Source organism: Pseudophryne corroboree, chromosome 4, assembly GCF_028390025.1.
Source record: "Pseudophryne corroboree isolate aPseCor3 chromosome 4, aPseCor3.hap2, whole genome shotgun sequence".
NCBI lineage: Eukaryota > Metazoa > Chordata > Amphibia > Anura > Myobatrachidae > Pseudophryne > Pseudophryne corroboree.
Genome location: NC_086447.1, coordinates 190,814,103 through 190,836,057, shown reverse-complemented (window position 1 = coordinate 190,836,057; position 21,955 = coordinate 190,814,103). Strand labels below are relative to the sequence as shown.

The 21,955-nt window shown below is 42.7% G+C and overlaps 1 protein-coding gene across 1 annotated transcript in view; it reads right to left on the bottom strand.

Moving 5' to 3' along the window:
- The window catches only part of LOC134911248 (pinopsin-like), a 239,497-nt gene that overhangs the window by 192,016 nt on the left and 25,526 nt on the right, over positions 1–21,955 (bottom strand). The gene's annotated exons all lie outside the window — the stretch shown is intronic.

Below are 21,955 nucleotides of genomic sequence, written 5' to 3'. Positions count from 1 at the left end.
CTCCTCATCCCCTTTAGCGATTCTGAATCTGTTAACTTGCCCATACTGTATGTTGGAGGTGGAGGGGCCCCAACTCAGTCTTTGCCCCAGGTGACAGAAAGCCTAGCTTCACCCCTGAGGACGTGTTCCCATAATTGCAACACATACTCAGGAGCAATACAGTATCTCTTGCAGGGCTCAATCCCTGGGGCATATATTCCTGCTGCTGCTGATGATCATCATCATCATCATCATCATCATCATCATCATCATGATGTACCTTTGCAGTGTTCAAATATGCATCACATTCCACCCAAAGTGAACCAAGTAGAAAAGCTCCTAGCTTGGGCTGGATACCACTAATACACGTGGGCAACTTGTTACCTCCTACAAAAACTGAAAACCAGCACCAGATGAAGACAGGCTGGGATGGTCACTTTATAACAGAGAAATCCTAATTTTGTTAGCAAACCCTAATCCCCTTCTGAATTTGTTCCTGTGCTGAAAAGTCTACATCTATGTAACACTATAACAGGTGGACCCCAGCTTGAGCTGTTCCTTGTTATAGGGTGACCAGCCAAGACAGATGGTCAGGGAGAGGGCATATATATGGATAGAACTGTTCATTATAGTTACTCTTCTCATCATCACACAAATGTAACTTTGACAGCAAGATAAACAACATGCTAAGTTACTGTCTTATCTACTAGCCTTCTTGTTTTGTCTGATGTCCATGTTATAAGCATGAAATGAAAAACTCCAAATAAGCTTTCTGGGTCGGTATGAGAGGCTACCAAAAACAGTGTGCAACGAAAATAACAGTCTCAGGTCCAAAACTCAGGTTTGTTAAAACCCTCCTGCATATTCTAGAAAAGAGATGTGCGATTCATCATCATGTTTTGCTTTTGGTTTTGGCAAAACCACTCTCAAGTGTGGTTTGGTTTTGGGTTTCTTTAAAATCAATAGAAACAGATAAAATGATATAATCTTGACCTGTTTACTTGCAATCCAAGACCTGAGTTTAGTTTTTAAATCCAAGTTTCAAACTGACAACAGACCTGAGACTATGTTCCACTCAGAACCTAAAAGTGATTCTGAACTGGAGCTCGATTCGACTCAGAACCCCTAAATCCTGGTGTTTTCAGATTTCAGGAAAACTGAACCGCACATCTCTAGTCCAGAATGCTAATGGAAAGAATATTTGATGGATTTAGAATAAGAAAGCTATTTTTTTTTCCATACAGTAAGTAGATATCCTATTTGAAGAACATTATATTTCAGCAAGATAACTTTAACAGGTTGCACAGTTCACAGCAACTTATGGGAAATGTGTTAGACAAATCAACAAAACTGAAGAGGTCCACATATGACCAATCCATTGTTATGCCGATGTTTGTATCAGATGATCAGCAAAATCCAAAATGTTGGAAAACTTCTACTCACTGATTGCAACCCAAAAGCAATTGGAATAGGTAAGTCAGAGATTTCTAGCATGTTGGAGGAGCAGTGATCGTGAATCAGTGTATCGGATGGGGGAATTGAGGAAGGAATTGCCCGTTTGATTTATGGGCCCTATTATACCAGAAAGAAAAATGAAATGCATTTCACAGTGACATCATTTTTTAAATGTATATAGAAATATATATTTTAAAAGAAATTCCTTATGAGATGCATATAAATAACAATTATACATTTAAACTGGTTATTATATTTATACAGGGAACCGACATGTCTCACTAATTATTAGAGATGAGCGGGTTCGGTTCCCCGGGAACCCAACCCCCCCAAACTTTGCCATCCGAGCCCGGCTGAGGTTTTCCCACCCGCCTTGATTATATCATCGAGGCAAAACATCATCCCGCTGTCAGATTTTTGCGGGTTTTGGATTCTATATAAGTATCCGTGCATCAGCGATGTCTTCACTCCGACATTGTAGAGTGTACTGGACGAACGTGTCCGTCTCAGTACTGCGTGTCATGGCGTGCGGCGGGTGAGGGTGCCCTGTGTGCTGTATCTGAAAAAGGGGTGCTCTGTCTGCTGTATTTGAAAGGGGTGCTCTCTCTTTGTCAGCTGTATCTGAAAAAGGGGTGCTCTCTAGTGTCTGCTGTATTTGAAAGGGGTGCTCTCTCTGTCAGCTGTATCTGAAAAAGAGGTGCTCTCTCTGTCAACTGTATCTGAAAAAGGGGTGCTCTCTCTGTCAGCTGTATCTGAAAAAGGGGTGCTCTCTTTGTCAGCTGTATCTGAAAGGGGTGCTGTGTCTCTCTCTCTCTCTCTCTCAGCTGTATCTGAAAAGCGGGTGTTCGGTCTGCTGTATCTGAAAGGGGTGATCTGTCTGTCCATCCAGGAGATCTGCCCCAGTGTAAAATTGTTTGTGTTCTACCCCAGTGTACTATACAATTTTTATTTTATATCCATTAGTACTGTGACACTGCCAGTCAGACCTGCAGTATATATTTTCCCACTCATACACGTATTGTGCAACGCTGTCGGTGAAGTCAACCGCAAGTGTGTAATTATTATAATATACATTTCTGACTCATTTGTGCAATCCTGTCGGTGAAGTCAACCGCAGTATGTAATTATTATATACATTTCTGACTCATTTGTGCAACGCTGTCGGTGAAGTCAACCGCAGTGTGTAATTATTTATTATATATATTTCTGACTCATTTGTGTGATACTGTTGGTGAAGGTCAACACCACTTTGTCAGAAACAAATCTGCTTAAAGCGCCTAAAAATATTGATAAGTGGTTCAAACAACAGTGGGGCGCAGCCAAAAAGGCACTGTGTATGTGCCTCTGGTATTTTATGCAAAAAAGAAAGAAAAAAGATTGGCTGCGCCTACAGTGTTGTTAGTATACCAAAATTATGGAGAGCTGACAACCAAAATATATAAAAAAGATATATTTATTAAAATAATAATAATAGTAACACACCAATGAAAGACTATTACACAAATATAAAAAAACTTGTAAGTTTGTATATACTCTGAAAAACCGTAAATATGTCTAATGAACGATATCCACAGATTAAAATGGTTAAAGCGATGTATTGAATGTTAACTCAGTGTAGATATAAATTTGTAACACTGTTTATAAATTGTATCATTAATGTTACATGCTTATTAAAATTGTATCGCTTGAGAGAAATAACTTAATAGCAAATCTAGCTACAGGTGCAGAGGCAACATGCACACTCTAGCTAGTAAAAACATAGAGATCCCAACAGAAAAATGATAACCATTAATAATAATGTATATTTGATCGGTCCTGGGGCTATATACACCGAGCGTCCTCGGTGTAGTCCACTAAGGCCCACTGAATTATTTGACCAAAGAAAAAAAATGAGCAAAATTGCTCTAGCAAGGGCTGCTGTATATTTACCGGCGTCTTTGAAATGATTTATCCAGAATCTTCAAGTAGTCTCCCAAGGACTAGGGGAAATCCTTTAGTGCCCACTTAGATGAAATGACCAGTATTGGTAGTCAGAGATGCTACTGACTAGCTGGATACGCCGTGCAATAGCTGTGGCCAGGGACGCCGTAAGTTGGCTACTTGCACGGAGAGACCTCTGGTAGCTGTGAGCACCGTAACATAGCTCTGGCCGTGGTCGTCCTTAATTGCAGGGAGAAACCTCTGCTGGCTGTAGGCGCCGTGCAATGGCGCTGGCCGAAGCCGCCGTTTGTTGCAGGGATTTCAGCAGGGAGAAGGCAGCTGCTGGAAATATAAATTGAAGTGCTGGGTGATAACGTTAGCCGGAGCAGCCTCTTGAAAGTGGAGAGGGATCTTCTGTAGAGTAACGGGACGTGTCCTCGTATGATCGATACCAATGGATAGAGTTCAATGATCGGTAATCAGAGTTAGGGGAGGAGCCTAACGCGTTTCGTCACGAATCACGTGACTTTTTCAAAGGAATGCCTCCTCTACAAAATGTAACCGTATTTATAGCATAAGAGTAAATCAGATCAGGTGAAACTAATACACAATAAGTACATAGACGAAAAAAGGTCAGTTCTCCATAAGATATGCACAGAGTTAAATCCTTAGACTTATAAGAATTAATAATAAGAAAATAAATTTTTATATATAAAAATAGAAAATAATAAAGAATAAAAAATAACTCAGTTAGAAATAACTGCAATGCAAAATTAACATAGGAAACATATATGAATTAAGAGTATTTATATGAGACTGATAGCCAAACTGCAAACAGGTGTAGTAGAAACGTGACAAAGAAACACACAATTGGCACTATTATACTGGTATTATATCGTATATACTTTATAATTAATTCTGTTCGAATCCTAGGAAATAGTAGGGATAGACCATATAGAGGTTTTTGATGGAACTAAAATTGATAAATTTAATTCATTAGTATATAACACCACTTTGTGTTGATAGAAATGGAGGCTACAACCAGTGCTGAAGCTTCTGCCACTAGTCATGACATTGACAATGCAAGTCTATCACCGTCATCTGCTAAGGCAGATGCCCAGGGACATAGAGGGCTTAGGCAAGGGTATGTGAAATCATTTAATTATAGAGTGGTAAAGAAAAAAACCCAAAAGGAAAGTGAGCTGCAGAAGCAGTGAGCCAAACTGCGCATTCAGAATCAGAACCATCAGACATTCTTGAGGAACATTTAGGAGTGTCCACGTCAGCTGACATTTCTCATACTGTCCTCATATAAAAGTCTCTTTTACCTCCTTTCACCATTTCTAAACCATCTGCACATGTGGGGAGCAGTACAAGTAAAGATGGTGATGAATCTGATGAGGAGGGTGATGAATTTGATGAGGAGAACATAATGCAAATTGAGGATTTGTGTGTGGAAGTGGGACAGGATGAGGGGGATATGTGTGTACTATCTGACAGTGAGAATGTGGATGATGATGATGATGTTGTTGTTGTTGTTGTTGTTGTTGTTGTAAGTCAGCTACCGATGGCTGCAGTTGTTGACCGTGATAAAAAGAAAGCCATTGCGATACCTGGGCATAAGACCAAAAAAGCCACCTCTTGGGTGTGGGATTATTTTTACCCCAATCCTGACAATGTTTATGAAATCATCTGCTCCATTTGTGAGGCCAAATTTAGTAGAGGTAGGAACGTTAGCCATATAGGTACCTCCTCCATGTTACGTCATTTTCGTCGAAGACATGAAATTTATTGTACAAGATTATAATGTAATTAACACCTCATCATCACATCCTCAGAGTAATTACTTAACAAAGGAAGTCCTCTTAAAAAATTGATTTGTGGGGTCCAAACAAACCATTCATTTCAGCCACAAGCAACGGTCCTTGTCGCTGAAATGAATGGTTTGTTAAATTGTGCATGTCCTGTTTAATATATAAAACATAAGGGTGGGAAGGAGGGCCCAAGGACAATTCCATCTGCACCTTATTTCTTTGCGTTATGTGCTCTTTGGATAATTTTTTTTGTCATAGTTTATAAAACTGCCATCCTGTCTGTCACTGCAGTGCCACTCCTAGATGTGCCAGATGTTTGCGCCAACCACTTCTGTCGCTTAACTTAGTCATCCAGCTACCTTGGTGCAACCTTTTGGCCTAAACTGGATAAAGACAATAATGTGAGCTGTGAGGTGTTCAAAATAGACTGGAAATGAGTGAAAATTAATGTTATTGAGGTTCATAATACTGTAGGAACAAAAACACCCCCAAATACTGTGATATTTACCTGTTTTTATGTGTTTTTTTTTTAGTTATAACCAAAATACACAAGGGCGGTTTTGGCAAAACCAATCCAAAACCAAAACAAAAAGTAAAAAACAAAACACAAAAAAATGGCTAGGCGCAAAGCTCTACTAATTATGAGAGAAGTTTTGTATAAATTAATCACTAATTAAATTATAATGCAGCTTTTGTTTCTCTTCTCCAATGTTTCTCCAAAACAAGAATAGAGATTTCATAAAGAAGAAATAATTCCCTATAGGGAGGAAAAAAAATTCTTCAAAGTAAGTTCCATTTCAGACAAGCCAACCAGCACAAATTCACCTGTGACCATCCTGCCAGTCTGTTAAAGCTAATTATGAAAATTAAAGATAATTACCATCAATCTGTATAATATTACTTCATCAAAATAATGACTTATAGTATTTAAAATATATGAGTGACTCTGTTTCTCTAAAACCATCAGCTCTAAAAACTATAACCATGACTAAAATATAAGGAAGATTACTAAATACGTTTTAGCTAATTGTCCTGGGCCACACGTACAATATTTTTTACTTACGACCATGTGCGCATTATTATGATTATAAAAAGTAAAATACAACATGCTATGTCTGACATTTTTAGAAAACTACTCATCAGTCTCAAGAAGTAAAAAGGGGAACATAAAATACTTCAAACAGATTTGTCAATGTAAAGTAAAATGTGAAGTAATTAATGAATACCCAGAGTCATGTATCACTGCTGTTATCCCTGGTTAGTGCTGTGTGTGGCAATTATCGAGTAGTAGTAGCCTTTGTCTCTCGGGGTGAAGGAATAAAAGGGAAAAAAAGCTCGGCCATTCATGTCATCATTATCTGACACTCGGGGCCCAGTGCCCAGGAACGAGGAGGCTAGAAATCACTTCAATGGGTACATGCATTTACCAACTACCCCTCAGAGGATGAGCCCCTCAGCCACTGGACTCTGCAACTCTCATACACTAGCTTCCAGTACTCTTGTGCAGCAAAATGGCAAGACAGAGTTTGTCATAGAAACCACAGTTGGTAATAAATAGAGATGTGCACCTTGCCATTTCTTGTGTTTTGGTTTGGTTTTTCTATCTTTCGTGTTTTGGTTTTGGATTGGTTTTACCAAAACCGCCCTTGTGTGTTACGGTTTTGGTTCTAATATTTTTTTTTTAAATCTTAAAAACAGGTAAAATCACAGAATGTGGGCCTGTGTTTGTTCCTACAGTATTATTAACCTCAATAACATTCATTTCCACTAATTTCCAGTCTATTTTGAACACCTCATAGCTCACAATATTGCCAACAGTGGCAGACAGGATGGCAGTTGTTATGAACCACAGGTAGTGGTTCATTCCTATTTTATGTTTTTAGTACTCTTGCAGGCCAGGATTTCCCTTTTCTCTGGCTTAGAAGATTCTTGTTTGCTGCCGGTGGTGAGTCTGTGTAATTGCAGCCTGTTTCCATGTGTTTGGCCTCACCTGTCTGCTATTGCATCTTGTCAGTTTGGAGTCATGCAACAGGGCAGCTGCACGACATAATTAATTAGGGCTCTCTGTTATATTCTGTCTCAGTGCAATACACAGACGCCGGTGATAGTTCTTGAGTTCTGAGCTAGTTCCTGCCAGTTCCTGAGTGTCGGTTCCAGTGTCGGTTCCAGTGTCTGTTCCAGTGTCTGATCCAGTGTCTGATCCCATGTCCTGCCGTGAAGCGTTCCTGTCCAGAAGTCCTGTGGCTTTGTCTGTTCCTGGTCGAGTATCTGGCTTCTTGGTGTCCACCGGTCTGTCGTTTGGTATTCTGCCTGTCCTCCAGTTCTATGAGCCTGTGTCGGCTACATTGGGGGTTCCTGTCCGTTTGCCAGTATTTGTACCGGTTCCGTGAGTAGCGGCTTTGCCGCGTCTGTCGGCCTAGGACTCTGTATTCCTTGGTTATATCTGTTACTGGTGTTTTGCAGAGGGTTCTGCATATGCTGTCACCGCCGGTACACAACAGTATAGTGTCGACGTGTGTACAGCATTTCCTTTGTTGTTCTTTTCCTTTGGCGGCGTGCCGCACATGTATTTAGTTTTAGGGTTGTTAGTTGCCCCTAGCCTTCTGTTTGCTTTAGTTAGAGGTCCCCTTGTTATTATCCTGTCTCGGTTCACGCCTTGTCTCACTCTAAGACCTGGGGGCATCGGAGTTGGGCAGACCTAATCCGCCCTTCAAACGCGGCTGCCGTGGGCCCAAGAAACCATAGTCACGCAGGCGTGAACTGACCACATGGGTGAAACAATGGAGGTAGGCTGCTAGGGGCTATTTCCATACCACACCTTATTTCAGTGTCACGTTCTGGTGCTCTGGGCTCACTATGCAACATCTCTCTTGTTCTGAGCACCAGGAACGTAACATTATCACCGGCCATACAACAAAAAAGAAATAAAGCTAAATAGCAGTTTTTTCTTTTTTGGTCCAGTGTCTTGTCTAGAATCCAGTCCTGTCTAGAACTCAGTGTGCAGAATCCAGTCCGGTGTCTAGAATTCAGTGTGCAGAATCCAGTCCGGTGTTTAGGATCCAGTCCTGTCTTGTCTTTTCTAGTCTAGTTTAGTCTTGTCTTGTCTAGTTTAAAATCATCCTATGCCAACTATGCAAGCCCTGCAGGCGTCTCTCTCAGCCCTGAACTCTGCTTTCAGTGCTTTGAAACCTGAGCGACTGGAAGTTTTGCAGCAATCCTTAAAGCAACTGCAAAACCTTCTGACTAAAATTTTGCTTATCTTGCCAGAAGTCGTTGAGAGTTCATCTACCTCTAAAGAGACTCTTGCTCACAATATGGTGACAAGAGAATCCTCAGGTTCAGTTGGAGAGAAAAAGTTTAAAAGTTTTCTGCGGCCCAGGCTCTCAGAAGAGGAGCGTCTGCGTCGCAGAAACTTAAATTTATGCCTATATTGTGGGGGTTTAGGCCACTATCTGCAGACCTGTGAGTTGCATAAGCCAAAGTGTGGCGACAAGTCCTGCCCTCTGGCCAAGTTGAGTCAGGATACAAGACCTACTCCTGTCTCTACTGTGGCAGAGGTACTTGTCACACAACCCACACTAAAAAGCACTCTGTCCTATAATTGGGGTCCTTGGGCTAGGGAGCCCCATTATAGATTCAGGAACCAAAGGAGAATGTTTCTCTCCTCTCTTGATTTTCCTGTTGAAGCAGAGTTGCAAACCCCTGGAGCGGTGCCCGATGCCCAGGGTCCTGGAGAGGTGCCCGATGCCCAGGGTCCTGGAGTGGTGCCCGATGCCCAGAGTCCTGGAGCAGTACCCGATGCCCAGAGTCCTGGAGCAGTACCCGATGCCCAGAGTCCTGGAGCGGTACCCGATGCCCAGAGTCCTGGAGCGGTACCCGATGCCCTGGGTCATAGAGGGACATCGAATATTATAGCTCAGGTGTCAATACCAGAAGGGGTCTCAGAAGCTGTTACCCCAGGTAGGGACTTGAAAAGCGCAACTCCAGAGAAGGTGTCTAAAACCATGGTTCTAGAAGGGAACTCGAGAAGCAAAACCCCAGAAGGGATCTTTGAAGTAATATCCCCAAGTGGGGTCTCGAGAGACACAGCCCCAGAGAAGGGTCTAGAAGTCGCTTCCCCAGGAAAGGACTCAAGAGGCATAGCGTTAGTGGAGGTTCTGAAGGTTATAGCTTCAGCAAAAGTCCCGGAAGTCATAGTCCCGGGAGAAGTTTCGATAATTATCGACTCAGAGAGGGAGGCTGACGGCCCGGTCCCAGAGAGGGAGGCTGACAGCCCGGTCCCAGAGAGGGAAGCTGACGGCCCGGTCCCAGAGAGGGAGGCTGACGGCCCGGTCCCAGAGAGGGAGGCTGACGGCCCGGTCCCAGAGAGGGAGGCTGACGGCCCGGTCCCAGAGAGGGAGGCTGATGGCCCAGTCCCAGAGAGGGAGGCTGACGGCCTGGTCCCAGTAAAAGAATCCGAGGTGCTGCCCCCAGCGGGGTTCCCGAAGGCCACTGCCCCAGCAGGGTTCCCGAAGGCTACTGCCCCAGCGGGGTTCCCGAAGGCCACTGCCCCAGAGGGGGTTCTGAGGGCCACTGCCCCGGGTAGGGTTCAGAAAGTCAATACCCCGGGTGGGGTTCCGAGGGCCACTGCCCCGGGTGGGGTTCAGAAAGTCACTGCCCCAGGTGGGGTTCAGAAAGTCTCAGCCTTGAGTAAGGTCAGTAGTGACCAGGTCCTAGCAAAGCACTCTAGTCAGTCAGATGGGAAAGAAGCAGATCCTGACTCTGTTGATATCTCAACATCTAGAATCTTTGATGGGGACTTAGTCCAATTTCTGGCGCTTTACAAACACTATTACATCATTATGTTGTCTAGACCATTTCTGGGCATCACTTCAGAGAACCTTGTGCTCTATCTGATATATTCCTTTAGAGGGGAGCCTTTTGAGTGGGCATCCAATTTAATGAAAACTGAAGATCCCATTCTTCAGGATCCCCCAGCATTCAGTGATGCAGTTATTAAGAGATATGGTTCCAAAGAAATTGGTTCAGGTTCCTCTAGGTCACCCGTCTTATCTGCTGAGAGTCCACCGTATACTGTAAACTCGGCACAAGAGTCTCAGCCCGTTGTTTTGACTGCAGGATGTGCTTTTCTGTCTTCTTCTAATAGTAGTACTCTGCCTGAAAGTTCAGCTCCCAAGGTTAAGAAACCAATCTCTGTTTTGAACCCAGCCTTGCTGGGAGGTACCATCAGTTCAGACAATGTTTGGGGAATTACCTTGGTCAGACCTCAAGAACTTGGTAAAAATAATAATAAGAAGAAAAAGAAATAATTATTGACTCTTGCCTTGTTATAAAAATAAAATAAAAAAATGTCTCCTTGTCTTGTGTCCAGTGGCCACCGTCAAGGGGAAGGGGGGGGGGGCACTGTTACAAGCTGTTGCCACAGCTTGTTTCTGTTTTCTTGCCTGTTAGACCAGTGTGTCAGGTTTTTCTTTTGTATCCCTTGTTTTGGAAAGTCTGAATTTTGGGGTCCGTTGACCCCTCCTCAAGGGGGGGGGGGGTACTGTTATGAGCCACGGCTGTGGCTCCTTCCTGTTTTGCATTTTGGTTATGCATTTTATGTTATACTTCTGTTTCTGTTCCCGTGGGTGTCATGGGGTGTTCGGAGCCCACCCTTAAGGAGAGGGTACTATTATGAACCACAGGTAGTGGTTCATTCCTATTTTATGTTTATAGTTCTCTTGCAGGCCAGGATTTCCCTTTTCTCTGGTTTAGAAGATTCTTGTTTGCTGCCGGTGGTGAGTCTGTGTAATTGCAGCCTGTTTCCATGTGTTTGGCCTCACCTGTCTGCTATTGCATCTTGTCAGTTTGGAGTCATGCAACAGGGCAGCTGCACGACATAATTAATTAGGGCTCTCTGTTATATTCTGTCTCAGTGCAATACACAGACGCCGGTGATAGTTCTTGAGTTCTGAGCTAGTTCCTGCCAGTTCCTGAGTGTCGGTTCCAGTGTCGGTTCCAGTGTCGGTTCCAGTGTCTGATCCAGTGTCTGATCCCATGTCCTGCCGTGAAGCGTTCCTGTCCAGAAGTCCTGTGGCTTTGTCTGTTCCTGGTCGAGTATCTGGCTTCTTGGTGTCCACCGGTCTGTCGTTTGGTATTCTGCCTGTCCTCCAGTTCTATGAGCCTGTGTCGGCTACATTGGGGGTTCCTGTCCGTTTGCCAGTATTTGTACCGGTTCTGTGAGTAGCGGCTTTGCCGCGTCTGTCGGCCTAGGACTCTGTATTCCTTGGTTATATCTGTTACTGGTGTTTTGCAGAGGGTTCTGCATATGCTGTCACCGCCGGTACACAACAGTATAGTGTCGACGTGTGGACAGCATTTCCTTTGTTGTTCTTTTCCTTTGGCGGCGTGCCGCACATGTATTTAGTTTTAGGGTTGTTAGTAGCCCCTAGCCTTCTGTTTGCTTTAGTTAGAGGTCCCCTTGTTATTATCCTGTCTCGGTTCACGCCTTGTCTCACTCTAAGACCTGGGGGCATCGGAGTTGGGCAGACCTAATCCGCCCTTCAAACGCGGCTGCCGTGGGCCCAAGAAACCATAGTCACGCAGGCGTGAACTGACCACACGGGTGAAACAATGGAGGTAGGTTGCTAGGGGCTATTTCCATACCACACCTTATTTCAGCGTCACGTTCTGGTGCTCTGGGCTCACTAAGCAACATCTCTCTTGTTCTGAGCACCAGGAACGTAACAGCAGTGTTATAAACTATGCCCAAAAAAGGCTTCAAAGAGCACATAAAGCAAAGAAATAAGCTGCAAGGTGGAATTGTCCTTGGGCCCTCCTTCCCACCCTTATGTTGTATATTTTAAACAGGACATGCACAGTTTGACAAACCAATCATTTCAGCGACAGGGACCGTCACTTGTGGCTGAAATGATTGGTTTGTTTGGGCCCCACAAATCAATTTTTTAGGAGAACTTCCTCCATTAAGTAATTATTCTGAGGATGTGATGATGAGGTGTTAATTACATTATAATCTTGTACAATAAATTTAATGTCTTCACCGCAAATGACATAACATGGAGGAGGTACCTAGATGTCTAATGTTCCTACTTCTACTAAAATTGGCCTCACAAATGGAGCAGATGATTTCATAAACATTGTCAGGATTGGGGTAAAAATAATCCCACACCCAAGACGTGGCTTTTTTTGTCTTATGTCCAGGCATCGCAATGGCTTTTTTTAATCACGGTCAACAACTGCAGCCACTGTTGACAAACAACATCATCATCAACATCCTCTCTGTCAGATAGTACACACATATTCCACTCATCCTGTCCCACTTCCACACACAAATCCTCAATTTGTATAATGTCCTCCTCATCAGATTCATCACCCTCCTCATCAGATTCATCACCATCTTTACTTGTACTGCTCCCCACATGTTCAGATGGTTCAGAAATGGAAGGAGGTGAAACAGGCTTTCTGTATGAGGACAATGTATGAAATGTCAGCTGACGTGGACATCCCTAAATGTTCCTCAAGACTGTCTGATGGTTCTGATTCTGAATGCGCAGTTTGGCTTACTGCTTCTGCAGCTCACTTTCATTTAGTTTTTTTTTCTTTACCACTCTATAATTAAATCATTTTACATACCCTTGCCTAAGCCCTCTATGCCCCTGGGCATTTGCCTTAGCAGATGACATTGACGGACTTGCATTGTCAACATCATGACTAGTGGCAGAAGCTTCAGCACTGGTAGTAGCCTCCATTATCAAAAAAAGTGGTGTTGACCTTCACCGACAGCATAGCACAAATGAGTCAGAAATATATATAATTAAAAAAAAAAATGTGTGTGGCAATTATCGAGTAGTAGTGGCCTTTGTCTCTTGGGGTGAAGGAATAAAAGGAAAAAAATCTCTGCCATTCAGGTCATCATTATCTGACACTCAGGGCCCAGTGCCCAGGAACGAGGGGGCTAGAAATCACTTCAATGGGTACATGCACTTTAACAACTGCCCCTCAGAGTATGAGCCCCTCAGCCACTGGTCTCTGCAACTCTCTCTCACACACTAGCTTCCAGTACTCTTGTGCAGCAAAATGGCAGGACAGAGTTTGTCATAGAAACCATAGTTGGTAATAAATAGAGATGTGCACCTGGCCATTTTTTGTGTTTTGGTTTGGTTTTTCTTTCTTTCGTGTTTTGTTTTGGATTGGTTTTACTGAAACCACCCTTGTGTGTTTCGGTTTTGGTTCTAATTTTTTTTAAATCGCAAAAAACAGGTAAAATCACAGAATGTGGGCCTTTTTTTGTTCCTACAGTATTATTAACCTCAACAACATTCATTTCCACTTATTTCCAGTCTATTTTGAACACCTCACAGCTCACAATATTGTCTTTATCCAGTTTAGGCCAAAAGGTTGCACCGAGGTAGCTGGATGACTAAGCTAAGCGACAGAAGTGGGTGACACAAACACCTGGCACATCTAGGAGTGGCACTGCAGTGGCAGACAGGATGGCAGTGTTATAAACTATGCCCAAAAAATGCTTCAAAGAGCACATAAAGCAAAGAAATAAACTGCAAGGTGGAATTGTCCTTGGGACCTCCTTCCCACCCTTATGCTGTATACTTTAAACAGGACATGCACAGTTAACAAAGCCCTCTATGCCCCTGAGCATTTGCCTTAGCAGATGAGATTGACGGACTTGCATTGTCAACGTCATGACTAGTGGCAGCAGCTTCAGCACTGGTAGTAGCCTCCATTATCAACACAAAGTGGTGTTGACCTTCACAGACAGCATTGCACAAATGAGTCATAAATATATATAATAAATAATTACACAATGCGGTTGAATTCGACAGTGTAGCAAAAATGAGTCAGAAATTAAAAATAATTACACACTGCTGTTGACTTCACCGACAGGGTTGCACAAATGAGTCAGAAATGTATTTAATAATAATAATTACACACTGCGGTTGAATTCACCGACAGCATCACAAAATACGTGTATGAGTAGGAAATATTATACTACAGTCTGACCGGCAGTGTCACAGTATTTATGAATATAAAATAAAAATTGTATAGTACACTGGGGTAGAGCACCAAAAAAAAAAAAAAAATCATTATTATTTTAGGCTTTTTGTTTTTAGCTTTTATTATTTTAATTTTACACTGGGGGAGAGCCCCTGGATGGATGGACAGATCCCCCCATTCAGATACAGCAGACAGGGCACCCTGGGACTGATACAGCAGACTTAGCAGCACCCATGGACTGATATGGCAGATAGGGCACCCCTGAACTGATATGGCAGACTGGGCACCCCTGGACTGATATGGCAGACAGGGCTCCCCTGGACTGATATGGCAGACAGTGCACCCCTGGACTGATATGGCAGACATGGCACTCCTTAACTGATATGGCACAGGGCACCCCTGGACTTATACAGAAGACAGGGTATCCCTGGACTGATATGGCAGACAGGGCACTCCAGGACTGATATGGCAGACAGGGCACCCCACAGCAGACAGGGTACCCCTGGACTTATACGGCAGACATGGCACCCCTGGACTGATATGGCAGACAGGGCACTCCTGGATTGATATTGCAGAGCACCCCTTTCAAATACAGCAGAGAGAGTAACCCTTTTAGATACAGCAGACAGAACACCCGCCTCACGCAAGGCAGACACAGTACTGAGACAGACATGTCTGTCCAGTACACTCTCCAATGCCAGAGGAAGATGGCGCCAATCACCGGGGACTTATATAGAATCCAAAACCTGCGAGAATCCGACAGCGGATTGATTACATTTTGCATTGATGATGTCATCAAGGTGGGCTGGAAAACCCGAGCCAGTTTCGGATCCTGGCTCGGATCGCAAAGTTCAGTATGGTTTGGTTCTCAGGGAACTGAACCAGCTCATCTGGAGTAATAACCCTTACCACAGAGTCGTTTGGAATGGCTAGATGTAATTATTTTGCATACACATACAAGATGTGGAGAGGAAAGAAGCAACTGCCTGGACCTACTGTAATTGCATAGTGGGCCACATTTTGTGCACAAATGATTTGGGTAATGAACAGCATTAGGTCCCTCTGGATTTGTGATTTGTAATAGTAATAGACACATCAAAGCAGATTGATACAATTGGATGAATGTCATTGTTTAATACACTTGTCTGGTAGTCTGGGTAAGGTTAACCAGAGAGGTTGTCACATAAGTGCATGTCAGCTGATTATACACACTCATGTAAAGCTCTTTTTGCCCAAGTGTACCCCACTGCTACCTAGACTCTTGATAAGTAATAAGGTGTGGAGATTCCATCTTTAGGGTCATATATAAAACAGCAAAAAAGTGTCCCCATGGCACAAATGCTAGTTTTTTATGGCATACACATTTATTCTTTGTAATAAGATATCTAAATGCTCATGTTTATAACAGGCTAGTTCTTGATTAAGTGGATGGCTCCAGAGCCTCTTCCCCACTCTAAAGACATTCCACACCCCCTTAGCCAGTGTGAAAGTGTTGGAAGTTACAAACCCTGTATACTCTACCTAGTCAGACTACAAAATTAGCTATAACTACCTGTTTCTTGCCATAGAGTAGAGGGTGTATTGTATCACATGCCTAGGAATGGATGTCCAGGGTTTAGGGTTGCTTGTGGGTACAGTAAATATGGGAGTGATAAAAATTAATTAGTACATAATAACAATTAATAAATGCATGGCAAATAAAATGAATTAGTAGAGAAACAAGATATTATGTACTGCCATTCGTTAGGAAAAGGAGGATAACAAAGCAACAAGAATGATGCAAAGATATTGTTACGTTCACTGTACTTGGTACTCCTGGAACTGGGCGGATGAGCCCCAAGCACAGGAACGTAATGCTGCAATAGATATGGAGCTCGGCAGCACCCGCAAGGATCCCTAACTCCATTGTCTCACCCTCGTTGTCAGCCTACTCCTGCGTGGCTATGGTTTCTTGGGCCCACGGCAGCCGCGTTTGAAGGGCGGATTATATCTGCCTAACTCCGATGCCCCCCGGTCTTAGTTGGAGACAAGGCGTAGACTGAGACTGGGCGATGACAAGGGGAACCTCTAACTAGAGAAGGAAGTACCCAGTTAGGGGTGCTACAGAACTTAAATAAAGCATGTGCGGCACAGCCGCCAAGACAACAACTAGAACAAAGGCAGTACTGTCCATACGCCGACACAACACCGCTGTGTTCTGGTGAGGACAGCACACGCAGAACCCTCTGCAGAAAATCCAAAGCAAAAGCAACAGGTAGCTATGGCCTAGGCCAAGGGACGCGGCAAAGCCGCTACTCACGAAACCGGTACGAATACCGGCAAAAAGGACAGGAACCCCTAAAGTAGCTGACACAGGCTCTCAGAACCGGAGGACAGGCAGAATTCCAAACGACAGACCAGTGGACACCAAGAAGCAGGATACTGGATCAGGCACAGGCAAAGCCACAGGACTCCTGGACAGGAATGCTTCAAGGCAGGATACTGGATCAGACACAGGCAAAGCCACAGGACTCCTGGACAGGAATGCTTCAAGGCAGGATACTGGATCAGACACAGGCAAAGCCACAGGACTCCTGGACAAGAATGCTTCAAGGCAGGAAGCAGCTAGACAGAAGCTATCACCGGCGTCTGTGTCAGGCAGTGAGGGAGAATATAACAAGGAATTCCTCCAATCACAGCAAGGACCCTAATTAATTATGTCTTGCAGCATGACTCCAAACTGACAGGTGCAATTAACAGACAGGCGAGGCTAAACATATGGAAACAGGCTGCAATTACACAGACTCACCACCGGCGGCCAACAAGAGTCTTTTAAACCAGAGCAAAGGAAATCCTGGCCTGCGAGAGAACTATAACATAAAATACATGAACAGAAAGTGAACAGGAATGAACCACTGCTTGTGGTTCATAACAGTACCCTCTCCTTAAGGGTGGACACCGGACACCCCACAAAAGCCAAGGGAACAGAAACAGAAGTAAAACATAAAATACATAACCAAAATGCAAAACAGGAATGAGCCACTGCCGTGGCTCATAACATATATATTGTGAAACTAAAAGAGATGATAGATTAAAAATCCAGGACCCAACCACTTGCATCACTCACATTCACGTGATTCACAGCAACATAGAAATCCAGCTAACCTCATGAACATCACGTCTTTCATCACCCTCCAGATCACTAAAATGTGCCTTATGGAATGCACTCTGTTTGTAACAAATTAACATCCATCCATGACCTCTTAATATCCAAAAACATCAGTCTGCTGGCTATAACAGAAACCTGGCTCACACAATCAGACACAGCCTCCCCTGCGGCACTGTCACATGGTGGTCTCCACTTTACACACACCTCCAGGCCTGGTAACCATAATGGAGGTGGAGTTGGACTATTAATTTCCCAATCTTTCGCATACACTGTTCTACCACAGGTTCCATCACTCACATTTACATAATTTGAAGTACATTCCATCAGGGTTTACTCTCCTTTCTCTCTGAATGTTGCATCTATTTATCACCCACCTGGGCATCCCAAACAATTTATGGAAGATTTTTCTGCCTGGCTCCCTCATCTCCTATCCTCTGACAACTCCACCATTATCATGGGTGATTTCAATATTGCTATTGATTGTCCAAAAGCTGCTGCTCACGCCTCCAAACTACTCTCTCTAACCTCCTCTCTGGCCTCTCCCAATGGATGGACTCCTCTACTCATCAGGAGGGCCACTGCCTTGATCTAGTGTTCATCAGACTATGCTCTGTTTCTGAACTCACTAACACTCCTTTCCCCCTCTCAGATCACAACCTTATCTCCTGCATGCTCTCCTCCATTAATTCAAACTCTATGTTGCTCATGTCCTCCAATCCTCCTCAAACCAGCAGAAATATTAACACAATTAATCTTCAAAAACTTTTCACCTCACTCCAACAACTGCTTTCACCTATTTCTGCATTCACCTCTCCTGAGATAGCTGTATCACACCTGAACGAGACTTTAGAACTAGCCCTTGATGAAGTTGCTCCAGCTACCCATCACATTCCACGTAGGCCTAGATGTCAACCATGGCACTGTAAATTAACAAGACATCTGTAATCTCTCTCTCCCTACTGGTATTTTTCCTTCACTGTTCAAGCATGCAGTGATTACTCCCATTTTGAAAAAACAAAATGATGACCCTAACTCTCTCTCAAACTACCGCCCTATCTCTCAGCTCCCTTGTCTCTCTAAGCTACTTGAGAGACTTGCCTACACTCGACTCACATACTTTCTTAACTCACAATTTATTGGACCCACTTCAGTCAGGCTTCCGTTCCCAACACTCCACAGAGACAGCACTGACTAAAGTGGTTAATGATTTGGTCACTACGAAGTCTAAAGGCCATTTTTCACTACTTATTCTTCTAGATCTATCTGCTGCCTTTGACACTGAGGACCACCCTCTTCTCATACAAACACTACAATCCCTAGGTCTTAAAGACACAGCCCTTTCTTGGTTCCTATCCTACTTATCTAATCACTCCTTCAGTGTTCGCTTCTCTGAATCTACCTCCTCTTCGCTACCTCTTTCAGTTGGAGTACTGCAAGGCTCAGTCTTGGGACCTCTGCTTTTCTCTATCTATACCTAATCTCTTAGTAAACTAATCAACTCTTTTGGATTTCAGTATCATCTGTACGCAGATGATACTCAAATCTACTTATCCTCCCCTGATTTGTCCCTATCTGTACTATGCGGTGTCACTGAATGCCTTTCTGCCATTTCATCTTGGATGACATTTCACCACCTCAAACTTAATATTTCATAACCAGAGTTAATTATATTTCCATGGGCCAATAGTAGGTACCAACCTGATATCTCTATCACTGTTGAAAACTCAACAATCTACCCTACCCCATAAGCTCGCTGCCTAGGTGTCATCCTTGACTTTGATCTGTCCTTTGTTCCCCACATTCAATCTGTCTCAAAATCATGTTACATGCATCTAAAAAACATATCCAAAATATGACCATACCTTACACAAGACACTGCTAAAACTCTAATCCACGCTCTCATCATCTCCCGCATTGATTATTGCAATAGTCTCCTAACTGGTCTTCCCAAAATGAGACTCTCACCATTACAATCCATTTTGAATGCAGCTGCGAGGCTAATCTTCCTCGCTAGATATTCATCGTCTGCAGATCCACTCTGTCAGTCCCTCCATTGGTTACCTGTATTCTATTGTATTCAGTATAAAATACTTTTACTTACACACAAGGCCATTAACCAAACTACATCAAAGTACATCACTCGCTTATCTCAAAATATCTCCCAACCTGACCTCTTCGCTCTTCACAAGATCTGCATCTCTCATCCACACTCATTACTCGCTCCCACTCACGATTGTAGGACTTTCATTGGGCTGCACCCACTCTGTGGAATGCCCTGCCACGCACCATAAGACTCTCCTCTAGTCTACAAACTTTCAAGTGGTCCCTGAAAACTCAGCTCTTCAGGCAAGTGTATCAAATTCCAGAACCACCCACATAACTTTCATAAACTTTCCTATCAAATTGCATCCACTCTGCACAGTCCACACATGTCTTCTCACCCTTCCTTTAGTCCCCGGTTCATCATTGCTGTGTGACCATATCATACAGCCCACCAAGAACCTTTGCAATCTGGTGGACAACTATGCAATCTATCCTTGTGTATCCATGCCTATTTCCCTATAGATTGTAAGCTTGCGAGCAGGGCCTTCCTACCTCTATGACTGTTTGTTATTACCCAGTTTTGTTATATCATTGTTATTTCCAATTGTAAAGCACAACGGAATTTGCTGTGCTATATAAGAAACTGTTAATAAATAAATAAATAATAATAAATTAACATTCAGTAGGGTGTAACAAGTTAGGGAAAACAAAGAATTGGAATTAGAGTGGAAGGACACAAACTTACAGCGATGACAAGCTACAAAGCTTTAATTACGAAATGTCACATGGAATTAGCGGTGGTAAATAAATATTAATGAATGTGACTACAATATGAATAAAAATTAAGTTATTCAATATAGTGGCTGAGAAATAAAATTCTAACTGTTGAATGGAATACTATATTAGAATCCTATAGTGTGTTAAATCCCACAGTATGAATTATGGAATAAAGTATGTTTCCTGTAAGCCTTTGGAGCAGCTTGTTATTCTCAGAACGCATAGCTGGGAACCGGTGTTCCTGATCGAGCATGACTTTGCTCTGATGCAGTAAATAGCAGCCTTAAATACTCTAATGTTAGACACTTTTCTACAAATTGTGCCTGTTCTCTATTTCTTTATTAAAATTAAACACATCTACTTGATCTGTTGGGATCATTTATTTTTCTCCATCCAGTACACTCCAATCACATTTCTACAACTTAAAATCAAAATATTTAGCGACTAACAAATAGGAATGTACATGAAATAGATCGGAATAATGGATAAATAATTAAAAATGGAAATAATGAAGTAAACAGTATAGATTAATAACAAAAACAATATGATAACAAGAATATAAATGAGTAGAATGTGCAAAGTGTACCAATGTAAGCTACAGTGCAATTATACCTTTGTTTTGAGCCGGCATCTGTACCAGATACTGCTGCTCTACCCTTTGTCATACTGAAACATTTGAACTATTGCACCTCTGTACAAGAAGAGGCTAAGGATACTGCATTGCACTTATGTTCCACCTTTTGAGTATGCCTGCTCATCATCTATAGCAGGGAATCAAAAGCTCAGACTAGTTTCATAGAACACAGAAGAACTTTTTCCCAATTCATATCCAAAATGACCGTCAATCTCACCACCACTAACACCATCACAAGTAGATGGCTGTTATTAAGGGAAGAAACAGTGAAGAGGAATTCAAGTACACTTTGAGATGCAGGTGTACATTTGTAATGCAGGATATACTTTCAGATGATGGTATAATTAGATTGCGAACAGGTAATAGGTAGGTAATATAATGAGGCAATGCAGGTTCAAGAAGGATTTAGTAACAGCAGAATGTACTTGCAAATGGCAATGCAGGTATAAACTGGTGTCTAGAGACTAATAGCGGAATGCTCTTGAGATTGTCAATACAGGTTTACACAGTATTCTTGTAGTAGTAGCAGAATGCACATGTATAAATATATATATATATATATATATATATATATATACACACAAGTGAAATACTGTCCAGAATATTAAAAAAAACACATGCCGATAACTGCATGAATTAATTCAGAATTTAGAGTGGCCACAATGGGAGAGGGAAATTAAGTCCTGGAAACATGAATAATAAATCATGAATAAAATCAACTTTTAGAGTGGTAACAATTGCATAAGCAAGGTAATCTAATGGGCAGTTAATAGATTCTCCGCCGGTAGACACAAGAAATACAGATGCGATGACCCAGTAATGAATGCTGGATTAGGCAGATTTAAATAGCCAGGTGTCAGGTGTAATCCGTGAGGGTAATGATTAGGCAATTACCTGACATCTATCCACAGAACAGACTCATAAAATCAGCACCTCTGGAAGCTTCCAGAACTGCAGCTCATATTTCACAAGAGGCCAGGTGACCCCTGGTGGCGGGGAATGAATACTGCAGAGAATCATAACAATGACAAGACAGGGTATGAAAGAGATATTGCACCGAATTTAGAATCTGTGAAATCAATAAAAAGATCTTTTTTCATACCTTAAAAAAGAGTGACATGTATTTTATTTCATGACAGGTTGTAGAAATGCTTTTTTATAGTATTGTTTAGC